Below are 24,202 nucleotides of genomic sequence, written 5' to 3'. Positions count from 1 at the left end.
CAGAAGTCCTGTGCTGAACTTATTTTTATCAGTTAGCAGCCCACTCCGTGGCCGAGAGTTCTGTGCAGGAACGGGGGGTCTTTTCTGTGGAAAGCTAAACTCACCCCTCCAAGTTCCTGATGTCAGTTTGCAGGGGATGTTTGGCAGTCTAAGGGCAGCTAGGGTTTCAGCTTCATGGCAGCTTGGTTGTGGGAGTAAGTACACTGTTCAGAATTCTAAGTGGCAGAAGCCCACTCCCGGGCACAGAGCTCTGTGCAGGAACAGTGGCTCTCTTCTGTGGGAAGCTAAACTCACCCCCCGAAGTTCCTAATGTCAGGTTGTAGGAGACATTGGGCACTCCAAGGACAGTTAGGGTTCCAGCTTCATGGCAGCTTGGATATGGGAGAAATGCAGCAGTGTTCAGAATTCTAAGTGGCAGAAGCCCACTCCCGGGCACAGAGCTCTGTGCAGGAACTGTGGGTCTTTTCTGTGGGAAACTAAACTCACCCCAGCAGGTTCCTGATGTCAGGCTGTAGGAGACATTTGGCACTCGCAGGACAGTTAGGGTTCCAGCTTCTGGATGCTTGGATCTGGCCAAAGTCCTGTGCTGAACTTATTTTTATCAGTTAGCAGCCCACTCCGTGGCCGAGAGTTCTGTGCAGGAACGGTGGGTCTTTTCTGTGGAAAGCTAAACTCACCCCTCCAAGTTCCTGATGTCAGTTTGCAGGGGGTGTTTGGCAGTCTAAGGGCAGCTAGGGTTTTAGCTTCATGGCAGCTTGGTTGTGGGAGTAAGTACACTGTTCAGAATTCTAAGTGGCAGAAGCCCACTCCCGGGCACAGAGCTCTGTGCAGGAACAGTGGCTCTCTTCTGTGGGAAGCTATACTCACCGACTAAGTTCCTAATGTCAGGTCGTAGGAGACATTGGGCACTCCAAGGACAGTTAGGGTTCCAGCTTCTGGGAGCTTGGTTCTGCGAGTAATGTGCACTGTTCAGAATTCTAAGTGGCAGAAGCCTACTCCGGGGCACAGAGCTCTGTGCAGGAACTGTGGGTCTTTTCCGTGGGAAGCTAAACTCACCCCCCGAAGTTCCTAATGTCAGGTCGTAGGAGACATTTGGCACTCGCAGGACAGTTAGGGTTCCAGCTTCTGGGAGCTTGGATATGGGAGAAGTGCGGCAGTGTTCAGAATTCTAAGTGGCAGAAGCCCACTCCGGGGCACAGAGCTCTGTGCAGGAACGGTGGGTCTTTTCTGTGGAAAGCTAAACTCACCCCTCCAAGTTCCTGATGTCAGTTTGCAGGGGGTGTTTGGTAGTCTAAGGGCAGCTAGGGTTTCAGCTTCATGGCAGCTTGGTTCTGGGAGTAATGTGCACTGTTCAGAATTCTAAGTGGCAGAAGCCCACTCCCTGGCACAGAGCTCTGTGCAGGAACTGTGTGTCTTTTCTGTGGGAGAGTAAACTCACCCCAGCAGGTTCCTGATGTCAGGCTGTAGGAGACATTTGGCACTCCAAGGACAGTAAGGGTTCCATCTTCTGGATGCTTGGATCTGGCAGAAGTCCTGTGCTGAACTTATTTTTATCAGTTAGCAGCCCACTCCGTGGCCGAGAGTTCTGTGCAGGAACGGTGGGTCTCTTCTGTGGAAAGTTAACTCACCCCTCCAATTTCCTGATGTCATTTTGCAGGGGGTGTTTGGCAGTCTAAGGGCAGCTAGGGTTTCAGCTTCATGGCAGCTTGGTTGTGGGAGTAAGTACACTGTTCAGAATTCTAAGTGGCAGAAGCCCACTCCCGGGCACAGGGCTCTGTGCAGGAACAGTGGCTCTCTTCTGTGGGAAGATATACTCACCGACTAAGTTCCTAATGTCAGGTTGTAGGAGACATTGGGCACTCCAAGGACAGTTAGGGTTCCAGCTTCTGGGAGCTTGGATCTGGCAGAAGTCCTGTGCTGAACTTATTTTTATCAGTTAGCAGCCCACTCCGTGGCCGAGAGTTCTGTGCAGGAACGGTGGGTCTTTTCTGTGGAAAGCTAAACTCACCCCTCCTAGTTCCTGGTGTCAGTTTGCAGGGGGTGTTTGGCAGTCTAAGGGCAGCTAGGGTTTCAGCTTCATGGCAGCTTGGTTGTGGGAGTAAGTACACTGTTCAGAATTCTAAGTGGCAGAAGCCCACTCCGGGGCACAGAGCTCTGTGCAGGAACGGTGGGTCTTTTCTGTGGGAAGCTAAACTCACCCCAGCAGGTTCCTGATGTCAGGCTGTAGGAGACATTTGGCACTCCAAGGACAGTAAGGGTTCCAGCTTCTGGATGCTTGGATCTGGCAGAAGTCCTGTGCTGAACTTATTTTTATCAGTTAGCAGCCCACTCCGTGGCCGAGAGTTCTGTGCAGGAACGGTGGGTCTTTTCTGTGGAAAGCTAAACTCACCCCTCCAAGTTCCTGATGTCAGTTTGCAGGGGGTGTTTGGCAGTCTAAGGGCAGCTAGGGTTTCAGCTTCATGGCAGCTTGGTTGTGGGAGTAAGTACACTGTTCAGAATTCTAAGTGGCAGAAGCCCACTCCCGGGCACAGAGCTCTGTGCAGGAACGGTGGCTCTCTTCTGTGGAAAGCTATACTCACCGACTAAGTTCCTAATGTCAGGTTGTAGGAGACATTGGGCACTCCAAGGACAGTTAGGGTTCCAGCTTCTGGGAGCTTGGATCTGGCAGATATCCTGTGCTGAATTTATTTTTAGCAGGCAGTCGCCCTCTCTTGGTCAGAGGGCTCTGTGCAGGAAGCGTTGCTCCTTTTCTGTGGGAATCTGGATTCACTGCATCAGGTTCCTAATGTCAGATTGTAGGAGACATTTGGCACTCCAAGGACAGTTAGGTTTCCAGCTTCTTGGAGCTTGGCTATGGGAGAAGTGCGGCAGTGTTCAGAATTCTAAGTGGCAGAAGCCCACTCCCGGGCACAGAGCTCTGTGCAGGAACGGTGGGTCTTTTCTGTGGAAAGCTAAACTCACCCCTCCAAGTTCCTGATGTCAGTTTGCAGGGGGTGTTTGGTAGTCTAAGGGCAGCTAGGGTTTCAGCTTCATGGCAGCTTGGTTGTGGGAGTAAGTACACTGTTCAGAATTCTAAGTGGCAGAAGCCCACTCCCGGGCACAGAGCTCTGTGCAGGAACAGTGGCTCTCTTCTGTGGGAAGCTATACTCACCGACTAAGTTCCTAATGTCAGGTTGTAGGAGACATTGGGCACTCCAAGGACAGTTAGGGTTCCAGCTTCTGACAGCTTGGTTCTGGGAGTAATGTGCACTGTTCAGAATTCTAAGTGGCAGAAGCCCACTCCCTGGCACAGAGCTCTGTGCAGGAACTGTGGGTCTTTTCTGTGGGAAACTAAACTCACCCCAGCAGGTTCCTGATGTCAGGCTGTAGGAGACATTTGGCACTCCAAGGACAGTAAGGGTTCCATCTTCTGGATGCTTGGATCTGGCAGAAGTCCTGTGCTGAACTTATTTTTATCAGTTAGCAGCCCACTCCGTGGCCGAGAGTTCTGTGCAGGAACGGGGGGTCTTTTCTGTGGAAAGCTAAACTCACCCCTCCAAGTTCCTGATGTCAGTTTGCAGGGGATGTTTGGCAGTCTAAGGGCAGCTAGGGTTTCAGCTTCATGGCAGCTTGGTTGTGGGAGTAAGTACACTGTTCAGAATTCTAAGTGGCAGAAGCCCACCCCCGGGCACAGGGCTCTGTGCAGGAACGGTGGCTCTCTTCTGTGGGAAGCTATACTCACCGACTAAGTTCCTAATGTCAGGTTGTAGGAGACATTGGGCACTCCAAGGACAGTTAGGGTTCCAGCTTCTGGGAGCTTGGCTATGGGAGTAATGTGCACTGTTCAGAATTCTATGTGGCAGAAGCCCACTCCCTGGCACAGAGCTCTGTGCAGGAACTGTGGGTCTTTTCAGTGGGAAACTAAACTCACCCCAGCAGGTTCCTGATGTCAGGCTGTAGGAGACATTTGGCACTCCAAGGACAGTAAGGGTTCCAGCTTCTGGATGCTTGGATCTGGCAGAAGTCCTGTGCTGAACTTATTTTTATCAGTTAGCAGCCCACTCCGTGGCCGAGAGTTCTGTGCAGGAACGGTGGCTCTCTTCTTTAGGAAGCTAAACTCACCCCTCCAAGTTCCTGATGTCAGTTTGCAGGGGGTGTTTGGCAGTCTAAGGGCAGCTAGGGTTTCAGCTTCATGGCAGCTTGGTTGTGGGAGTAAGTACACTGTTCAGAATTCTAAGTGGCAGAAGCCCACTCCCGGGCACAGAGCTCTGTGCAGGAACAGTGGCTCTCTTCTGTGGGAAGATATACTCACCGACTAAGTTCCTAATGTCAGGTTGTAGGAGACATTGGGCACTCCAAGGACAGTTAGGGTTCCAGCTTCTGGGAGCTTGGATCTGGCAGAAGTCCTGTGCTGAACTTATTTTTATCAGTTAGCAGCCCACTCCGTGGCCGAGAGTTCTGTGCAGGAACGGTGGGTCTTTTCTGTGGAAAGCTAAACTCACCCCTCCTAGTTCCTGGTGTCAGTTTGCAGGGGGTGTTTGGCAGTCTAAGGGCAGCTAGGGTTTCAGCTTCATGGCAGCTTGGTTGTGGGAGTAAGTACACTGTTCAGAATTCTAAGTGGCAGAAGCCCACTCCGGGGCACAGAGCTCTGTGCAGGAACGGTGGGTCTTTTCTGTGGGAAGCTAAACTCACCCCAGCAGGTTCCTGATGTCAGGCTGTAGGAGACATTTGGCACTCCAAGGACAGTAAGGGTTCCAGCTTCTGGATGCTTGGATCTGGCAGAAGTCCTGTGCTGAACTTATTTTTATCAGTTAGCAGCCCACTCCGTGGCCGAGAGGTCTGTGCAGGAACGGTGGGTCTTTTCTGTGGAAAGCTAAACTCACCCCTCCAAGTTCCTGATGTCAGTTTGCAGGGGGTGTTTGGCAGTCTAAGGGCAGCTAGGGTTTCAGCTTCATGGCAGCTTGGTTGTGGGAGTAAGTACACTGTTCAGAATTCTAAGTGGCAGAAGCCCACTCCCGGGCACAGAGCTCTGTGCAGGAACGGTGGCTCTCTTCTGTGGAAAGCTATACTCACCGACTAAGTTCCTAATGTCAGGTTGTAGGAGACATTGGGCACTCCAAGGACAGTTAGGGTTCCAGCTTCTGGGAGCTTGGATCTGGGAGATATCCTGTGCTGAATTTATTTTTAGCAGGCAGTCGCCCTCTCTTGGTCAGAGGGCTCTGTGCAGGAAGCGTTGCTCCTTTTCTGTGGGAATCTGGATTCACTGCATCAGGTTCCTAATGTCAGATTGTAGGAGACATTTGGCACTCCAAGGACAGTTAGGTTTCCAGCTTCTTGGAGCTTGGCTATGGGAGAAGTGCGGCAGTGTTCAGAATTCTAAGTGGCAGAAGCCCACTCCCGGGCACAGAGCTCTGTGCAGGAACGGGGGGTCTTTTCTGTGGAAAGCTAAACTCACCCCTCCAAGTTCCTGATGTCAGTTTGCAGGGGGTGTTTGGTAGTCTAAGGGCAGCTAGGGTTTCAGCTTCATGGCAGCTTGGTTGTGGGAGTAAGTACACTGTTCAGAATTCTAAGTGGCAGAAGCCCACTCCCGGGCACAGAGCTCTGTGCAGGAACAGTGGCTCTCTTCTGTGGGAAGCTATACTCACCGACTAAGTTCCTAATGTCAGGTTGTAGGAGACATTGGGCACTCCAAGGACAGTTAGGGTTCCAGCTTCTGACAGCTTGGTTCTGGGAGTAATGTGCACTGTTCAGAATTCTAAGTGGCAGAAGCCCACTCCCTGGCACAGAGCTCTGTGCAGGAACTGTGGGTCTTTTCTGTGGGAAACTAAACTCACCCCAGCAGGTTCCTGATGTCAGGCTGTAGGAGACATTTGGCACTCCAAGGACAGTAAGGGTTCCATCTTCTGGATGCTTGGATCTGGCAGAAGTCCTGTGCTGAACTTATTTTTATCAGTTAGCAGCCCACTCCGTGGCCGAGAGTTCTGTGCAGGAACGGTGGCTCTCTTCTTTAGGAAGCTAAACTCACCCCTCCAAGTTCCTGATGTCAGTTTGCAGGGGGTGTTTGGCAGTCTAAGGGCAGCTAGGGTTTCAGCTTCATGGCAGCTTGGTTGTGGGAGTAAGTACACTGTTCAGAATTCTAAGTGGCAGAAGCCCACTCCCGGGCACAGAGCTCTGTGCAGGAACAGTGGCTCTCTTCTGTGGGAAGATATACTCACCGACTAAGTTCCTAATGTCAGGTTGTAGGAGACATTGGGCACTCCAAGGACACTTAGGGTTCCAGCTTCTGACAGCTTGGTTCTGGGAGTAATGTGCACTGTTCAGAATTCTAAGTGGCAGAAGCCCAGTCCCTGGCACAGAGCTCTGTGCAGGAACGGTGGGTCTTTTCTGTGGGAAACTAAACTCACCCCAGCAGGTTCCTGATGTCAGGCTGTAGGAGACATTTGGCACTCGCAGGACAGTTAGGGTTCCAGCTTCTGGGAGCTTGGTTCTGCGAGTAATGTGCACTGTTCAGAATTCTAAGTGGCAGAAGCCTACTCCGGGGCAAAGAGCTCTGTGCAGGAACTGTGGGTCTTTTCCGTGGGAAGCTAAACTCACCCCCCGAAGTTCCTAATGTCAGGTCGTAGGAGACATTTGGCACTCGCAGGACAGTTAGGGTTCCAGCTTCTGGGAGCTTGGATATGGGAGAAGTGCGGCAGTGTTCAGAATTCTAAGTGGCAGAAGCCCACTCCCGGGCACAGAGCTCTGTGCAGGAACGGGGGGTCTTTTCTGTGGAAAGCTAAACTCACCCCTCCAAGTTCCTGATGTCAGTTTGCAGGGGGTGTTTGGTAGTCTAAGGGCAGCTAGGGTTTCAGCTTCATGGCAGCTTGGTTGTGGGAGTAAGTACACTGTTCAGAATTCTAAGTGGCAGAAGCCCACTCCCGGGCACAGAGCTCTGTGCAGGAACAGTGGCTCTCTTCTGTGGGAAGCTATACTCACCGACTAAGTTCCTAATGTCAGGTTGTAGGAGACATTGGGCACTCCAAGGACAGTTAGGGTTCCAGCTTCTGACAGCTTGGTTCTGGGAGTAAGTACACTGTTCAGAATTCTAAGTGGCAGAAGCCCACTCCCGGGCACAGAGCTCTGTGCAGGAACAGTCTCTCTCTTCTGTGGGAAGATACACTCACCGACTAAGTTCCTAATGTCAGGTTGTAGAAGACATTGGGCACTCCAAGGACAGTTAGGGTTCCAACTTCTGGGAGCTTGGATCTGGCAGAAGTCCTGTGCTGAACTTATTTTTATCAGTTAGCAGCCCACTCCGTGGCCGAGAGTTCTGTGCAGGAACGGTGGGTCTTTTCTGTGGAAAGCTAAACTCACCCCTCCAAGTTCCTGATGTCAGTTTGCAGGGGGTGTTTGGCAGTCTAAGGGCAGCTAGGGTTTCAGCTTCATGGCAGCTTGGTTGTGGGAGTAAGTACACTGTTCAGAATTCTAAGTGGCAGAAGCCCACTCCCGGGCACAGAGCTCTGTGCAGGAACGGTGGCTCTCTTCTGTGGAAAGCTATACTCACCGACTAAGTTCCTAATGTCAGGTTGTAGGAGACATTGGGCACTCCAAGGACAGTTAGGGTTCCAGCTTCTGGGAGCTTGGATCTGGCAGATATCCTGTGCTGAATTTATTTTTAGCAGGCAGTCGCCCTCTCTTGGTCAGAGGGCTCTGTGCAGGAAGCGTTGCTCCTTTTCTGTGGGAATCTGGATTCACTGCATCAGGTTCCTAATGTCAGGTTGTAGGAGACATTTGGCACTCCAAGGACAGTTAGGTTTCCAGCTTCTTGGAGCTTGGCTATGGGAGAAGTGCAGCAGTGTTCAGAATTCTAAGTGGCAGAAGCCCACTCCGGGGCACAGAGCTCTGTGCAGGAACGGTGGGTCTTTTCTGTGGGAAACTAAACTCACCCCAGCAGGTTCCTGATGTCAGGCTGTAGGAGACATTTGGCACTCCAAGGACAGTAAGGGTTCCAGCTTCTGGATGCTTGGATCTGGCAGAAGTCCTGTGCTGAACTTATTTTTATCAGTTAGCAGCCCACTCCGTGGCCGAGAGTTCTGTGCAGGAACGGTGGGTCTTTTCTGTGGAAAGCTAAACTCACCCCTCCAAGTTCCTGATGTCAGTTTGCAGGGGGTGTTTGGCAGTCTAAGGGCAGCTAGGGTTTCAGCTTCATGGCAGCTTGGTTGTGGGAGTAAGTACACTGTTCAGAATTCTAAGTGGCAGAAGCCCACTCCCGGGCACAGAGCTCTGTGCAGGAACAGTGGCTCTCTTCTGTGGGAAGCTATACTCACCGACTAAGTTCCTAATGTCAGGTTGTAGGAGACATTGGGCACTCCAAGGACACTTAGGGTTCCAGCTTCTGACAGCTTAGTTCTGGGAGTAATGTGCACTGTTCAGAATTCTAAGTGGCAGAAGCCCACTCCGGGGCACAGAGCTCTGTGCAGGAACGGTGGGTCTTTTCTGTGGGAAGCTAAACTCACCCCAGCAGGTTCCTGATGTCAGGCTGTAGGAGACATTTGGCACTCCAAGGACAGTAAGGGTTCCAGCTTCTGGATGCTTGGATCTGGCAGAAGTCCTGTGCTGAACTTATTTTTATCAGTTAGCAGCCCACTCCGTGGCCGAGAGTTCTGTGCAGGAACGGTGGGTCTTTTCTGTGGAAAGCTAAACTCACCCCTCCAAGTTCCTGATGTCAGTTTGCAGGGGGTGTTTGGCAGTCTAAGGGCAGCTAGGGTTTCAGCTTCATGGCAGCTTGGTTGTGGGAGTAAGTACACTGTTCAGAATTCTAAGTGGCAGAAGCCCACTCCCGGGCACAGAGCTCTGTGCAGGAACAGTGGCTGTCTTCTGTGGGAAGCTATACTCACCGACTAAGTTCCTAATGTCAGGTTGTAGGAGACATTTGGCACTCGCAGGACAGTTAGGGTTCCAGCTTCTGGGAGCTTGGCTATGGGAGAAGTGCAGCAGTGTTCAGAATTCTAAGTGGCAGAAGCCCACTCCGGGGCACAGAGCTCTGTGCAGGAACTGTGGGTCTTTTCTGTGGGAAACTAAACTCACCCCAGCAGGTTCCTGATGTCAGGCTGTAGGAGACATTTGGCACTCGCAGGACAGTTAGGGTTCCAGCTTCTGGGAGCTTGGTTCTGCGAGTAATGTGCACTGTTCAGAATTCTAAGTGGCAGAAGCCTACTCCGGGGCACAGAGCTCTGTGCAGGAACTGTGGGTCTTTTCCGTGGGAAGCTAAACTCACCCCCCGAAGTTCCTAATGTCAGGTCGTAGGAGACATTTGGCACTCGCAGGACAGTTAGGGTTCCAGCTTCTGGGAGCTTGGATATGGGAGAAGTGCGGCAGTGTTCAGAATTCTAAGTGGCAGAAGCCCACTCCCGGGCACAGAGCTCTGTGCAGGAACGGGGGGTCTTTTCTGTGGAAAGCTAAACTCACCCCTCCAAGTTCCTGATGTCAGTTTGCAGGGGGTGTTTGGTAGTCTAAGGGCAGCTAGGGTTTCAGCTTCATGGCAGCTTGGTTGTGGGAGTAAGTACACTGTTCAGAATTCTAAGTGGCAGAAGCCCACTCCCGGGCACAGAGCTCTGTGCAGGAACAGTGGCTCTCTTCTGTGGGAAGCTATACTCACCGACTAAGTTCCTAATGTCAGGTTGTAGGAGACATTGGGCACTCCAAGGACAGTTAGGGTTCCAGCTTCTGACAGCTTGGTTCTGGGAGTAATGTGCACTGTTCAGAATTCTAAGTGGCAGAAGCCCAGTCCCTGGCACAGAGCTCTGTGCAGGAACTGTGTGTCTTTTCTGTGGGAGAGTAAACTCACCCCAGCAGGTTCCTGATGTCAGGCTGTAGGAGACATTTGGCACTCCAAGGACAGTAAGGGTTCCATCTTCTGGATGCTTGGATCTGGCAGAAGTCCTGTGCTGAACTTATTTTTATCAGTTAGCAGCCCACTCCGTGGCCGAGAGTTCTGTGCAGGAACGGTGGGTCTCTTCTGTGGAAAGTTCACTCACCCCTCCAATTTCCTGATGTCATTTTGCAGGGGGTGTTTGGCAGTCTAAGGGCAGCTAGGGTTTCAGCTTCATGGCAGCTTGGTTGTGGGAGTAAGTACAATGTTCAGAATTCTAAGTGGCAGAAGCCCACTCCCGGGCACAGGGCTCTGTGCAGGAACAGTCTCTCTCTTCTGTGGGAAGATACACTCACCGACTAAGTTCCTAATGTCAGGTTGTAGAAGACATTGGGCACTCCAAGGACAGTTAGGGTTCCAACTTCTGGGAGCTTGGATCTGGCAGAAGTCCTGTGCTGAACTTATTTTTATCAGTTAGCAGCCCACTCCGTGGCCGAGAGTTCTGTGCAGGAACGGTGGGTCTTTTCTGTGGAAAGCTAAACTCACCCCTCCAAGTTCCTGATGTCAGTTTGCAGGGGGTGTTTGGCAGTCTAAGGGCAGCTAGGGTTTCAGCTTCATGGCAGCTTGGTTGTGGGAGTAAGTACACTGTTCAGAATTCTAAGTGGCAGAAGCCCACTCCCGGGCACAGAGCTCTGTGCAGGAACGGTGGCTCTCTTCTGTGGAAAGCTATACTCACCGACTAAGTTCCTAATGTCAGGTTGTAGGAGACATTGGGCACTCCAAGGACAGTTAGGGTTCCAGCTTCTGGGAGCTTGGATCTGGCAGATATCCTGTGCTGAATTTATTTTTAGCAGGCAGTCGCCCTCTCTTGGTCAGAGGGCTCTGTGCAGGAAGCGTTGCTCCTTTTCTGTGGGAATCTGGATTCACTGCATCAGGTTCCTAATGTCAGGTTGTAGGAGACATTTGGCACTCCAAGGACAGTTAGGTTTCCAGCTTCTTGGAGCTTGGCTATGGGAGAAGTGCAGCAGTGTTCAGAATTCTAAGTGGCAGAAGCCCACTCCGGGGCACAGAGCTCTGTGCAGGAACGGTGGGTCTTTTCTGTGGGAAACTAAACTCACCCCAGCAGGTTCCTGATGTCAGGCTGTAGGAGACATTTGGCACTCCAAGGACAGTAAGGGTTCCAGCTTCTGGATGCTTGGATCTGGCAGAAGTCCTGTGCTGAACTTATTTTTATCAGTTAGCAGCCCACTCCGTGGCCGAGAGTTCTGTGCAGGAACGGTGGGTCTTTTCTGTGGAAAGCTAAACTCACCCCTCCAAGTTCCTGATGTCAGTTTGCAGGGGGTGTTTGGCAGTCTAAGGGCAGCTAGGGTTTCAGCTTCATGGCAGCTTGGTTGTGGGAGTAAGTACACTGTTCAGAATTCTAAGTGGCAGAAGCCCACTCCCGGGCACAGAGCTCTGTGCAGGAACGGTGGCTCTCTTCTGTGGGAAGCTATACTCACCGACTAAGTTCCTAATGTCAGGTTGTAGGAGACATTGGGCACTCCAAGGACACTTAGGGTTCCAGCTTCTGACAGCTTAGTTCTGGGAGTAATGTGCACTGTTCAGAATTCTAAGTGGCAGAAGCCCACTCCCGGGCACAGAGCTCTGTGCAGGAACAGTGGCTCTCTTCTGTGGGAAGCTAAACTCACCCCCTGAAGTTCCTAATGTCAGGTTGTAGGAGACATTGGGCACTCCAAGGACAGTAAGGGTTCCATCTTCTGGATGCTTGGATCTGGCAGAAGTCCTGTGCTGAACTTATTTTTATCAGTTAGCAGCCCACTCCGTGGCCGAGAGTTCTGTGCAGGAACGGTGGGTCTCTTCTGTGGAAAGTTAACTCACCCCTCCAATTTCCTGATGTCATTTTGCAGGGGGTGTTTGGCAGTCTAAGGGCAGCTAGGGTTTCAGCTTCATGGCAGCTTGGTTGTGGGAGTAAGTACAATGTTCAGAATTCTAAGTGGCAGAAGCCCACTCCCGGGCACAGGGCTCTGTGCAGGAACAGTCTCTCTCTTCTGTGGGAAGATACACTCACCGACTAAGTTCCTAATGTCAGGTTGTAGAAGACATTGGGCACTCCAAGGACAGTTAGGGTTCCAACTTCTGGGAGCTTGGATCTGGCAGAAGTCCTGTGCTGAACTTATTTTTATCAGTTAGCAGCCCACTCCGTGGCCGAGAGTTCTGTGCAGGAACGGTGGGTCTTTTCTGTGGAAAGCTAAACTCACCCCTCCAAGTTCCTGATGTCAGTTTGCAGGGGGTGTTTGGCAGTCTAAGGGCAGCTAGGGTTTCAGCTTCATGGCAGCTTGGTTGTGGGAGTAAGTACACTGTTCAGAATTCTAAGTGGCAGAAGCCCACTCCCGGGCACAGAGCTCTGTGCAGGAACGGTGGCTCTCTTCTGTGGAAAGCTATACTCACCGACTAAGTTCCTAATGTCAGGTTGTAGGAGACATTGGGTACTCCAAGGACAGTTAGGGTTCCAGCTTCTGGGAGCTTGGATCTGGCAGATATCCTGTGCTGAATTTATTTTTAGCAGGCAGTCGCCCTCTCTTGGTCAGAGGGCTCTGTGCAGGAAGCGTTGCTCCTTTTCTGTGGGAATCTGGATTCACTGCATCAGGTTCCTAATGTCAGGTTGTAGGAGACATTTGGCACTCCAAGGACAGTTAGGTTTCCAGCTTCTTGGAGCTTGGCTATGGGAGAAGTGCAGCAGTGTTCAGAATTCTAAGTGGCAGAAGCCCACTCCGGGGCACAGAGCTCTGTGCAGGAACGGTGGGTCTTTTCTGTGGGAAACTAAACTCACCCCAGCAGGTTCCTGATGTCAGGCTGTAGGAGACATTTGGCACTCCAAGGACAGTAAGGGTTCCAGCTTCTGGATGCTTGGATCTGGCAGAAGTCCTGTGCTGAACTTATTTTTATCAGTTAGCAGCCCACTCCGTGGCCGAGAGTTCTGTGCAGGAACGGTGGCTCTCTTCTTTAGGAAGCTAAACTCACCCCTCCAAGTTCCTGATGTCAGTTTGCAGGGGGTGTTTGGCAGTCTAAGGGCAGCTAGGGTTTCAGCTTCATGGCAGCTTGGTTGTGGGAGTAAGTACACTGTTCAGAATTCTAAGTGGCAGAAGCCCACTCCCGGGCACAGAGCTCTGTGCAGGAACGGTGGCTCTCTTCTGTGGGAAGCTATACTCACCGACTAAGTTCCTAATGTCAGGTTGTAGGAGACATTGGGCACTCCAAGGACACTTAGGGTTCCAGCTTCTGACAGCTTAGTTCTGGGAGTAATGTGCACTGTTCAGAATTCTAAGTGGCAGAAGCCCACTCCCGGGCACAGAGCTCTGTGCAGGAACAGTGGCTCTCTTCTGTGGGAAGCTAAACTCACCCCCTGAAGTTCCTAATGTCAGGTTGTAGGAGACATTGGGCACTCCAAGGACAGTAAGGGTTCCATCTTCTGGATGCTTGGATCTGGCAGAAGTCCTGTGCTGAACTTATTTTTATCAGTTAGCAGCCCACTCCGTGGCCGAGAGTTCTGTGCAGGAACGGTGGGTCTCTTCTGTGGAAAGCTAAACTCACCCCTCCAAGTTCCTGATGTCATTTTGCAGGGGGTGTTTGGCAGTCTAAGGGCAGCTAGGGTTTCAGCTTCATGGCAGCTTGGTTGTGGGAGTAAGTACACTGTTCAGAATTCTAAGTGGCAGAAGCCCACTCCCGGGCACAGAGCTCTGTGCAGGAACAGTGGCTGTCTTCTGTGGGAAGCTATACTCACCGACTAAGTTCCTAATGTCAGGTTGTAGGAGACATTTGGCACTCGCAGGACAGTTAGGGTTCCAGCTTCTGGGAGCTTGGCTATGGGAGAAGTGCAGCAGTGTTCAGAATTCTAAGTGGCAGAAGCCCACTCCGGGGCACAGAGCTCTGTGCAGGAACGGTGGGTCTTTTCTGTGGGAAACTAAACTCACCCCAGCAGGTTCCTGATGTCAGGCTGTAGGAGACATTTGGCACTCCAAGGACAGTAAGGGTTCTAGCTTCTGCATGCTTGGATCTGGCAGAAGTCCTGTGCTGAACTTATTTTTATCAGTTAGCAGCCCACTTTGTGGCAGAGAGTTCTGTGCAGGAACGGTGGGTCTTTTCTGTGTAAAGCTAAACTCACCCCTCCAATTTCCTGATGTCAGTTTGCAGGGGGTGTTTGGCAGTCTAAGGGCAGCTAGGGTTTCAGCTTCATGGCAGCTTGGTTGTGGGAGTAAGTACACTGTTCAGAATTCTAAGTGGCAGAAGCCCACTCCCGGGCACAGAGCTCTGTGCAGGAACTGTGGGTCTTTTCTGTGGGAAACTAAACTCACCCCAGCAGGTTCCTGATGTCAGGCTGTAGGAGACATTTCGCACTCGCAGGACAGTTAGGGTTCCAGCTTCTGGATGCTTTGATCTGGCGAAAGTCCTGTGCTGAACTTATTTTTATCAGTTAGCAGCCCACTCCGTGGCCGAGAGTTCTGTGCAGGAACGGTGGGTCTTTTCTGTGGAAAGCTAAACTCACCCCTCCAAGTTCCTGATGTCAGTTTGCAGGGGGTGTTTGGCAGTCTAAGGGCAGCTAGGGTTTCAGCTTCATGGCAGCTTGGTTGTGGGAGTAAGTACACTGTTCAGAATTCTAAGTGGCAGAAGCCCACTCCCGGGCACAGAGCTCTGTGCAGGAACAGTGGCTGTCTTCTGTGGGAAGCTATACTCACCGACTAAGTTCCTAATGTCAGGTCGTAGGAGACATTGGGCACTCCAAGGACAGTTAGGGTTCCAGCTTCTGGGAGCTTGGTTCTGCGAGTAATGTGCACTGTTCAGAATTCTAAGTGGCAGAAGCCTACTCCGGGGCACAGAGCTCTGTGCAGGAACTGTGGGTCTCTTCCGTGGGAAGCTAAACTCACCCCCCGAAGTTCCTAATGTCAGGTCGTAGGAGACATTTGGCACTCGCAGGACAGTTAGGGTTCCAGCTTCTGGGAGCTTGGATATGGGAGAAGTGCGGCAGTGTTCAGAATTCTAAGTGGCAGAAGCCCACTCCCGGGCACAGAGCTCTGTGCAGGAACCGTGGGTCTTTTCTGTGGAAAGCTAAACTCACCCCTCCAAGTTCCTGATGTCAGTTTGCAGGGGGTGTTTGGTAGTCTAAGGGCAGCTAGGGTTTCAGCTTCATGGCAGCTTGGTTGTGGGAGGAAGTACACTGTTCAGAATTCTAAGTGGCAGAAGCCCACTCCCGGGCACAGAGCTCTGTGCAGGAACGGTGGCTCTCTTCTGTGGGAAGCTATACTCACCGACTAAGTTCCTAATGTCAGGTTGTAGGAGACATTGGGCACTCCAAGGACAGTTAGGGTTCCAGCTTCTGACAGCTTAGTTCTGGGAGTAATGTGCACTGTTCAGAATTCTAAGTGGCAGAAGCCTACTTCGTGGCCGAGAGTTCTGTGCAGGAACTGTGGGTCTCTTCTGTGGGAAGCGAAACTCACCCCCCGAAGTTCCTAATGTCAGGTCGTCGGAGACATTTGGCACTCGCAGGACAGTTAGGGTTCCAGCTTCTGACAGCTTGGTTCTGGGAGTAATTTGCACTGTTCAGAATTCTAAGTGGCAGAAGCCCACTCCCTGGCACAGAGCTCTGTGCAGGAACGGTGGGTCTTTTCTGTGGGAGACTAAACTCACCCCAGCAGGTTCCTGATGTCAGGCTGTAGGAGACATTTGGCACTCCACGGACAGTAAGGGTTCCTGCTTCTGGATGCTTGGATCTGGCAGAAGTCCTGTGCTGAACTTATTTTTATCAGTTAGCAGCCCATTTGTGGCCGAGAGTTCTGTGCAGGAACGGTGGGTCTTTTCTGTGGAAAGCTAAACTCACCCCTCCAAGTTCCTGATGTCAGTTTGCAGGGGGTGTTTGGCAGTCTAAGGGCAGCTAGGGTTTCAGCTTCATGGCAGCTTGGTTGTGGGAGTAAGTACACTGTTCAGAATTCTAAGTGGCAGAAGCCCACTCCGGGGCACAGAGCTCTGTGCAGGAACAGTGGCTCTCTTCTGTAGGAAGCTAAACTCACCCCCCGAAGTTCCTAATGTCAGGTTGTCGGAGACATTGGGCACTCCAAGGACAGTTAGGGTTCCAGCTTCTGACAGCTTGGTTCTGGGAGTAATGTGCACTGTTCAGAATTCTAAGTGGCAGAAGCCCACTCCGGGGCACAGAGTTCTGTGCAGGAACGGTGGGTCTTTTCTGTGGGAAGCTAAACTCACCCCAGCAGGTTCCTGATGTCAGGCTGCAGGAGACATTTGGCACTCCAAGGACAGTAAGGGTTCTAGCTTCTGCATGCTTGGATCTGGCAGAAGTCCTGTGCTGAACTTATTTTTATCAGTTAGCAGCCCACTCCGTGGCCGAGAGTTCTGTGCAGGAACGGTGGGTCTCTTCTGTGGAAAGTTCACTCACCCCTCCAATTTCCTGATGTCATTTTGCAGGGGGTGTTTGGCAGTCTAAGGGCAGCTAGGGTTTCAGCTTCATGGCAGCTTGGTTGTGGGAGTAAGTACAATGTTCAGAATTCTAAGTGGCAGAAGCCCACTCCCGGGCACAGGGCTCTGTGCAGGAACAGTCTCTCTCTTCTGTGGGAAGATACACTCACCGACTAAGTTCCTAATGTCAGGTTGTAGAAGACATTGGGCACTCCAAGGACAGTTAGGGTTCCAACTTCTGGGAGCTTGGATCTGGCAGAAGTCCTGTGCTGAACTTATTTTTATCAGTTAGCAGCCCACTCCGTGGCCGAGAGTTCTGTGCAGGAACGGTGGGTCTTTTCTGTGGAAAGCTAAACTCACCCCTCCAAGTTCCTGATGTCAGTTTGCAGGGGGTGTTTGGCAGTCTAAGGGCAGCTAGGGTTTCAGCTTCATGGCAGCTTGGTTGTGGGAGTAAGTACACTGTTCAGAATTCTAAGTGGCAGAAGCCCACTCCCGGGCACAGAGCTCTGTGCAGGAACGGTGGCTCTCTTCTGTGGAAAGCTATACTCACCGACTAAGTTCCTAATGTCAGGTTGTAGGAGACATTGGGCACTCCAAGAACAGTTAGGGTTCCAGCTTCTGGGAGCTTGGATCTGGCAGATATCCTGTGCTGAATTTATTTTTAGCAGGCAGTCGCCCTCTCTTGGTCAGAGGGCTCTGTGCAGGAAGCGTTGCTCCTTTTCTGTGGGAATCTGGATTCACTGCATCAGGTTCCTAATGTCAGGTTGTAGGAGACATTTGGCACTCCAAGGACAGTTAGGTTTCCAGCTTCTTGGAGCTTGGCTATGGGAGAAGTGCAGCAGTGTTCAGAATTCTAAGTGGCAGAAGCCCACTCCGGGGCACAGAGCTCTGTGCAGGAACGGTGGGTCTTTTCTGTGGGAAACTAAACTCACCCCAGCAGGTTCCTGATGTCAGGCTGTAGGAGACATTTGGTACTCCAAGGACAGTAAGGGTTCCATCTTCTGGATGCTTGGATCTGGCAGAAGTCCTGTGCTGAACTTATTTTTATCAGTTAGCAGCCCACTCCGTGGCCGAGAGTTCTGTGCAGGAACGGTGGGTCTTTTCTGTGGAAAGCTAAACTCACCCCTCCAAGTTCCTGATGTCAGTTTGCAGGGGGTGTTTGGCAGTCTAAGGGCAGCTAGGGTTTCAGCTTCATGGCAGCTTGGTTGTGGGAGTAAGTACACTGTTCAGAATTCTAAGTGGCAGAAGCCCACTCCCGGGCACAGAGCTCTGTGCAGGAACGGTGGCTCTCTTCTGTGGGAAGCTATACTCACCGACTAAGTTCCTAATGTCAGGTTGTAGGAGACATTGGGCACTCCAAGGACACTTAGGGTTCCAGCTTCTGACAGCTTAGTTCTGGGAGTAATGTGCACTGTTCAGAATTCTAAGTGGCAGAAGCCCACTCCCGGGCACAGAGCTCTGTGCAGGAACAGTGGCTCTCTTCTGTGGGAAGCTAAACTCACCCCCTGAAGTTCCTAATGTCAGGTTGTAGGAGACATTGGGCACTCCAAGGACAGTAAGGGTTCCATCTTCTGGATGCTTGGATCTGGCAGAAGTCCTGTGCTGAACTTATTTTTATCAGTTAGCAGCCCACTCCGTGGCCGAGAGTTCTGTGCAGGAACGGTGGGTCTCTTCTGTGGAAAGTTAACTCACCCCTCCAATTTCCTGATGTCATTTTGCAGGGGGTGTTTGGCAGTCTAAGGGCAGCTAGGGTTTCAGCTTCATGGCAGCTTGGTTGTGGGAGTAAGTACACTGTTCAGAATTCTAAGTGGCAGAAGCCCACTCCCGGGCACAGGGCTCTGTGCAGGAACAGTGGCTCTCTTCTGTGGGAAGATATACTCACCGACTAAGTTCCTAATGTCAGGTTCTAGGAGACATTGGCCACTCCAAGGACAGTTAGGGTTCCAGCTTCTGGGAGCTTGGATCTGGCAGAAGTCCTGTGCTGAACTTATTTTTATCAGTTAGCAGCCCACTCCGTGGCCGAGAGTTCTGTGCAGGAACGGTAGGTCTTTTCTGTGGAAAGCTAAACTCACCCCTCCAAGTTCCTGATGTCAGTTTGCAGGGGGTGTTTGGCAGTCTAAGGGCAGCTAGGGTTTCAGCTTCATGGCAGCTTGGTTGTGGGAGTAAGTACACTGTTCAGAATTCTAAGTGGCAGAAGCCCACTCCTGGGCACAGAGCTCTGTGCAGGAACAGTGGCTGTCTTCTGTGGGAAGCTATACTCACCGACTAAGTTCCTAATGTCAGGTTGTAGGAGACATTTGGCACTCGCAGGACAGTTAGGGTTCCAGCTTCTGGGAGCTTGGCTATGGGAGAAGTGCAGCAGTGTTCAGAATTCTAAGTGGCAGAAGCCCACTCCGGGGCACAGAGCTCTGTGCAGGAACGGTGGGTCTTTTCTGTGGGAAACTAAACTCACCCCAGCAGGTTCCTGATGTCAGGCTGTAGGAGACATTTGGCACTCCAAGGACAGTAAGGGTTCTAGCTTCTGCATGCTTGGATCTGGCAGAAGTCCTGTGCTGAACTTATTTTTATCAGTTAGCAGCCCACTTTGTGGCAGAGAGTTCCGTGCAGGAACGGTGGGTCTTTTCTGTGTAATGCTAAACTCACCCCTCCAAGTTCCTGATGTCAGTTTGCAGGGGGTGTTTGGCAGTCTAAGGGCAGCTAGGGTTTCAGCTTCATGGCAGCTTGGTTGTGGGAGTAAGTACACTGTTCAGAATTCTAAGTGGCAGAAGCCCACTCCCGGGCACAGAGCTCTGTGCAGGAACTGTGGGTCTTTTCTGTGGGAAACTAAACTCACCCCAGCAGGTTCCTGATGTCAGGCTGTAGGAGACATTTCGCACTCGCAGGACAGTTAGGGTTCCAGCTTCTGGATGCTTTGATCTGGCGAAAGTCCTGTGCTGAACTTATTTTTATCAGTTAGCAGCCCACTCCGTGGCTGAGAGTTCTGTGCAGGAACGGTGGGTCTTTTCTGTGGAAAGCTAAACTCACCCCTCCAAGTTCCTGATGTCAGTTTGCAGGGGGTGTTTGGCAGTCTAAGGGCAGCTAGGGTTTCAGCTTCATGGCAGCTTGGTTGTGGGAGTAAGTACACTGTTCAGAATTCTAAGTGGCAGAAGCCCACTCCCGGGCACAGAGCTTTGTGCAGGAACAGTGGCTCTCTTCTGTGGAAAGCTATACTCACCGACTAAGTTCCTAATGTCTGGTTGTAGGAGACATTGGGCACTCCAAGGACAGTTAGGGTTCCAGCTTCTGGGAGGTTGGATCTGGCAGATATCCTGTGCTGAATTTATTTTTAGCAGGCAGTCGCCCTCTCTTGGTCAGAGGGCTCTGTGCAGGAAGCGTTGCTCCTTTTCTGTGGGAATCTGGACTCACTGCATCAGGTTCCTAATGTCAGGTTGTAGGAGACATTTGGCACTCCAAGGACAGTTAGGTTTCCAGCTTCTTGGAGCTTGGCTATGGGAGAAGTGCAGCAGTGTTCAGAATTCTAAGTGGCAGAAGCCCACTCCGGGGCACAGAGCTCTGTGCAGGAACAGTGGCTCTCTTCTGTGGGAAGCTATACTCACCCCCCGAAGTTCCTAATGTCAGGTTGTAGGAGACATTGGGCACTCCAAGGACAGTTAGGGTTCCAGCTTCTGACAGCTTGGTTCTGGGAGTAATGTGCACTGTTCAGAATTCTAAGTGGCAGAAGCCCACTCCCGGGCACAGAGCTCTGTGCAGGAACGGTGGGTCTTTTCTGTGGGAAACTAAACTCACCCCAGCAGGTTCCTGATGTCAGGCTGTAGGAGACATTTGGCACTCCAAGGACAGTAAGGGTTCCAGCTTCTGGATGCTTGGATCTGGCAGAAGTTTTGTGGTGAACTTACTTTTAGCAGGCAGAAGCCCACTCCGGGGCAGGGAGTTCTGTGCAGCAGCGGTGGCTCTGTTCGGTGGGAAGCTAAACTGCCGGCACCAGGTTCCTCATGTCAGGTGGTAGGAGACATTTCGCACTCGAAGGACAGTTAGGGCTCCAGATTCTGGCAGCTTGGCCATGGGAGAAGTGCAGCAGTGTCCAGAATTTTAAGTGGCAGAAGCCTACTGCTGGGCTCAGAGCTCTGTGCAGGAACGGTGTCCCCTTTTCTGGGGAAACTAAACACACCCCCCTGGTTCAGATTGTCTGTTTTAAGGAGCCATTTGGCTGTCTAAGGGGAGCCAGGCTTCCAGGTACTGACAGCATGCATCTGGGAGTAAGTGTGGTGTTCAGAATTTTAAGAGGCAGAAGCCTAGTCTGGGGCACAGAGCTCTCTGAAGGAAAGGTGGCTGTCATTCGTGGGAAGCTAAACTCTCCCCATCAGGGTCCTGATTTCAGTTCATAGGATAGATTTGGCACTCCATGGGCAGTAAGCGTTTCAGCTTCTGGCAGCTTGGATCTGGCAGATGTCCTGTGCTGAACTTAATTTTATCAGTTTGCAGCCCACTGCAGGGCAGAGACTTCTGTGCAGGAACGGTGGCTCTCTTCTTTAGGAAGCTAAAATCACCCCTCTACGTTCCTAATGTCAGGTTGTAGGAGATATTTGGCCCTCCAAGGACAGTTAGAGTTCCAACTTCTGAAAGCTTGGATCTGGCAGATATCCTGTGCTGAATTTATGTTTAGCAGGCAGAACCCCACTTCGGGGCCGAGAGTTCTGTGCAGAAACAGTGGCTCTCTTCTGTGGGAAACTAAACTCACCCCTCCAAGTCCTTCATTTCAGGTTGTAGGAGACATTTAGCCCTCCAAGGACAGTTAGGGTTCCAGCATCTGGCAGCTTGGATCTGGCAGATATCCTGTGCTGAACTTATTTTTAGTAGGCAGAAGCCCACTCTGGGGCTAGGAGTTCTGTTCAGGAGCTGTGGCTCTGTTCGGTGGGAAGCTAAACTGCCCGCACCAGGTTCCTCATGCCAGGTGGTAGGAGACATTTCGCACTCGAAGGACAGTTGGGGCTCCAGATTCTAGCAGCTTGGCCATGGGAGAAGTGCAGCAGTGTTCTGACTTTCAAGTGGCAGAAGCCCACTCCGGGGAACAGAGCTATTTGCAGGAACAGTGGATCTCTTTTGGGGGAAGCTGAATTCACTCCCTAAGTTCCTAATGTCAGGTTGTAGGAGACATTTGGCACTCCAAGGACAGTAAGGGTTCCAGTTTCTGGCAGTTTGGATCTGGCAGAAGTTTCGTGCTGAACTTATTTTTAGGAGGCAGAAGCCCACTCCGGGGCAGAGGGCTCTGTGCAGGAACTGTCGCCCCTTTTCTGTGGGAGTCTAAACTGAGCCCATCAGGTTCCTGATGTCAGGTTGTAGGAGACATTTGGCACTCGCAGGATAGTAAGGGTTCCAGCTTCTGGGAGATTGGCTGTGGGAGAAATGCAGCAGTGTTCCGAATTGAAAGTGGCAGAAGCCCACTCCCGGGCACAGTGCTCTGTGCAGGAACAGTGGATCTCTTCTGTGGGAACCTAAACTCACCCCTCCAAGTTCCTGATGTCAATTTGCAGGAGGTGTTTGGCAGTCTAAGGGCAGCTAGGGTTTCAGCTTCATGGCGGCTTGGTTCTGGGAGTAAGTACACTGTTCAGAATTCTAAGTGGCAGAAGCCCACTCCCGGGCACAGAGCGCTGTGCAGGAACAGTGGCTCTCTTCTGTGGGAAACTAAACTCACCCCCCGAAGTTCCTAATGTCAGGTTGTAGGAGACATTTGGCACTCCAAGGACAGTAAGCCTTTCAGCTTCTGGCAGCTTGGATCTGGCAGATATCCTAAGCTGAACTTATTTTTAGCAGGCAGAAGCCCACTCCAGGGCAGAGAGTTCTGTGCAGCAACGGTGGGTCTTTTCTGTGAGAAACTAAACTCCCCCGATGAGGCTCCTGATTTCAGTTTATAGGATAGATTTGGCCCTCCAAGGACAGTAAGTGTTCCAGCATCTGGGAGCTTGGATCTGGCAGATGTCCTGTGCTGAACTTAATTTTATCAGTTCGCAGCCCACTCTGGGGCAGAGAGTTCTGTGCAGGAAGTGTCACCCCTTTTGTGTGGGAATCTGGACTCACCCCATCAGGTTCCTGATGTCAGGTTGTTGGAGACATTTGGCCCTCCAAGGACAGTTAGGGTTCCAGCATCTGGCAGGTTGGATCTGGCAGATATCCTGTGCTGAACTTATTTTTAGTAGGCAGAAGCCCACTCTGGGGCTAGGAGTTCTGTTCAGCAGCTGTGGCTCTGTTCGGTGGGAAGCTAAACTGCCCGCACCAAGTTCCTCATGCCAGGTGGTAGGAGACATTTCGCACTCGAAGGACAGTTGGGGCTCCAGATTCTAGCAGCTTGGCCATGGGAGAAGTGCAGCAGTGTTCTGACTTTCAAGTGGCAGAAGCCCACTCCGGGGAACAGAGCTATTTGCAGGAACAGTGGATCTCTTTTGGGGGAAGCTGAATTCACTCCCTAAGTTCCTAATGTCAGGTTGTAGGAGACATTTGGCCCTCCAAGGACAGTAAGGGTTCCAGTTTCTGGCAGCTTGGATCTGGCAGAAGTTTCGTGCTGAACTTATTTTTAGCAGGCAGAAGCCCACTCCGGGGCAGGGAGTTCTGTGCAGCAGTGGTGGCTCTGTTTGGTGGGAAGCTAAACTGCCCGCACCAGGTTCCTCATGTCAGGTGGTAGGAGACATTTGGCACTTGAAGGACAGTTGGGGCTCCCAATTCTAGCAGCTTGGCCATGGGACAAGTGCAGCAGTGTTCCGACTTTCAAGTTGCAGAAGCTCACTCCTTGGCTCAGAGCTCTGTGCAGGAACGTTGTCCCCTTTTCTGGGGATACTAAGCACACTCTCCTGGTTCAGATTTTCAGTTTTAAGGAGCCATTTGATCGTCTAATGGGATCCACTGTTCCATCTACTGACAGCGTGGATCTGGGAGTAAGTGTGGTGTTCAGAATTCTAAGTGGCAGAAGCCCACTCCCGGGCACAGAGCTCTCTGAAGGAAAGGTGGCTGTCATTCGTGGGAACCTAAACTCTCCCCATCAGGCTCCTGATGTCAGTTCATAGGATAGATTTGGCACTCCAAGGACAGTAAGGGTTCCAGCTTCTGGGAGCTTGGATCTGGCAGATGTCCTGTGCTGAAGTTCATTTTATCATTTGGCAGCCCACTCCGTGGCAGAGAGTTCTGTGCAGGAACGGTGGTTCTCTTCTGATGGAACAGAAACTCACTCCTAGAAGTTCGTAATGTTCGGTTGTAGGAGACATTTGGCACTCGAAGGACAGTTACGGTTCCAGCTTCTGGCACCTTGGCTCTGGGAGAAGTGTAGCTATGTTTAGATTTGTAGATGGCATAAGTCCACTCCTGGGCATAGCGCTCTGTTCAACATCAGTGGCCCTTTTGTGTGGCAAGCTGGACTCACCCTATCACATTCCTGATTTCAGTTTTTAGGAGGTGTTTGGCATTCCCAGCCAGTCTGGCATTCTGCTTCTAGTAGCATGGGTCTTGGTGCAATGCTGATGCATTCAGAATTCTATTTTCTAGAAGTCTAGTTCCATGTAGAAGGCCTTAGACCTTACTGGACGTTCCTTTTGTGGGAAAGTTAAGTCACCCCCTTAGGGTCCTGATGTCTGTTTTTATAGTCCACTGGTAGTATGTACCCTCCCTGAATCCTAGTTTTGGTTTATTGGGTTTGGGTGAAATATTCTTCTATCGGTAATTTTTGCAGGGAGACTTCTCCTCTGACCCTAAAAATCCTGCCTGCCCTAGATTGAAAAACGTAACTCCCCTAATTTGAAAGCAGTTACATGTCGTTTTTATAAGATGTCCGTCAATCTGCTTGCAACATTGCTACAACCCTCATCTCTCTCCATCTAGATTCAGAAACATTACTCTGCCTGGATTTCATATAGGTGTTCACCAGGT

Source organism: Chamaea fasciata, unplaced genomic scaffold (genome assembly GCF_029207755.1).
Source record: "Chamaea fasciata isolate MVZ Bird 193981 ecotype frontalis unplaced genomic scaffold, bChaFas1.0.hap1 SCAF_205, whole genome shotgun sequence".
In the NCBI taxonomy this organism is placed as follows: Eukaryota; Metazoa; Chordata; class Aves; order Passeriformes; family Sylviidae; genus Chamaea; species Chamaea fasciata.
The sequence above is the reverse complement of the archived record's forward strand: the minus strand, read 5'-3'. Positions refer to the sequence as shown.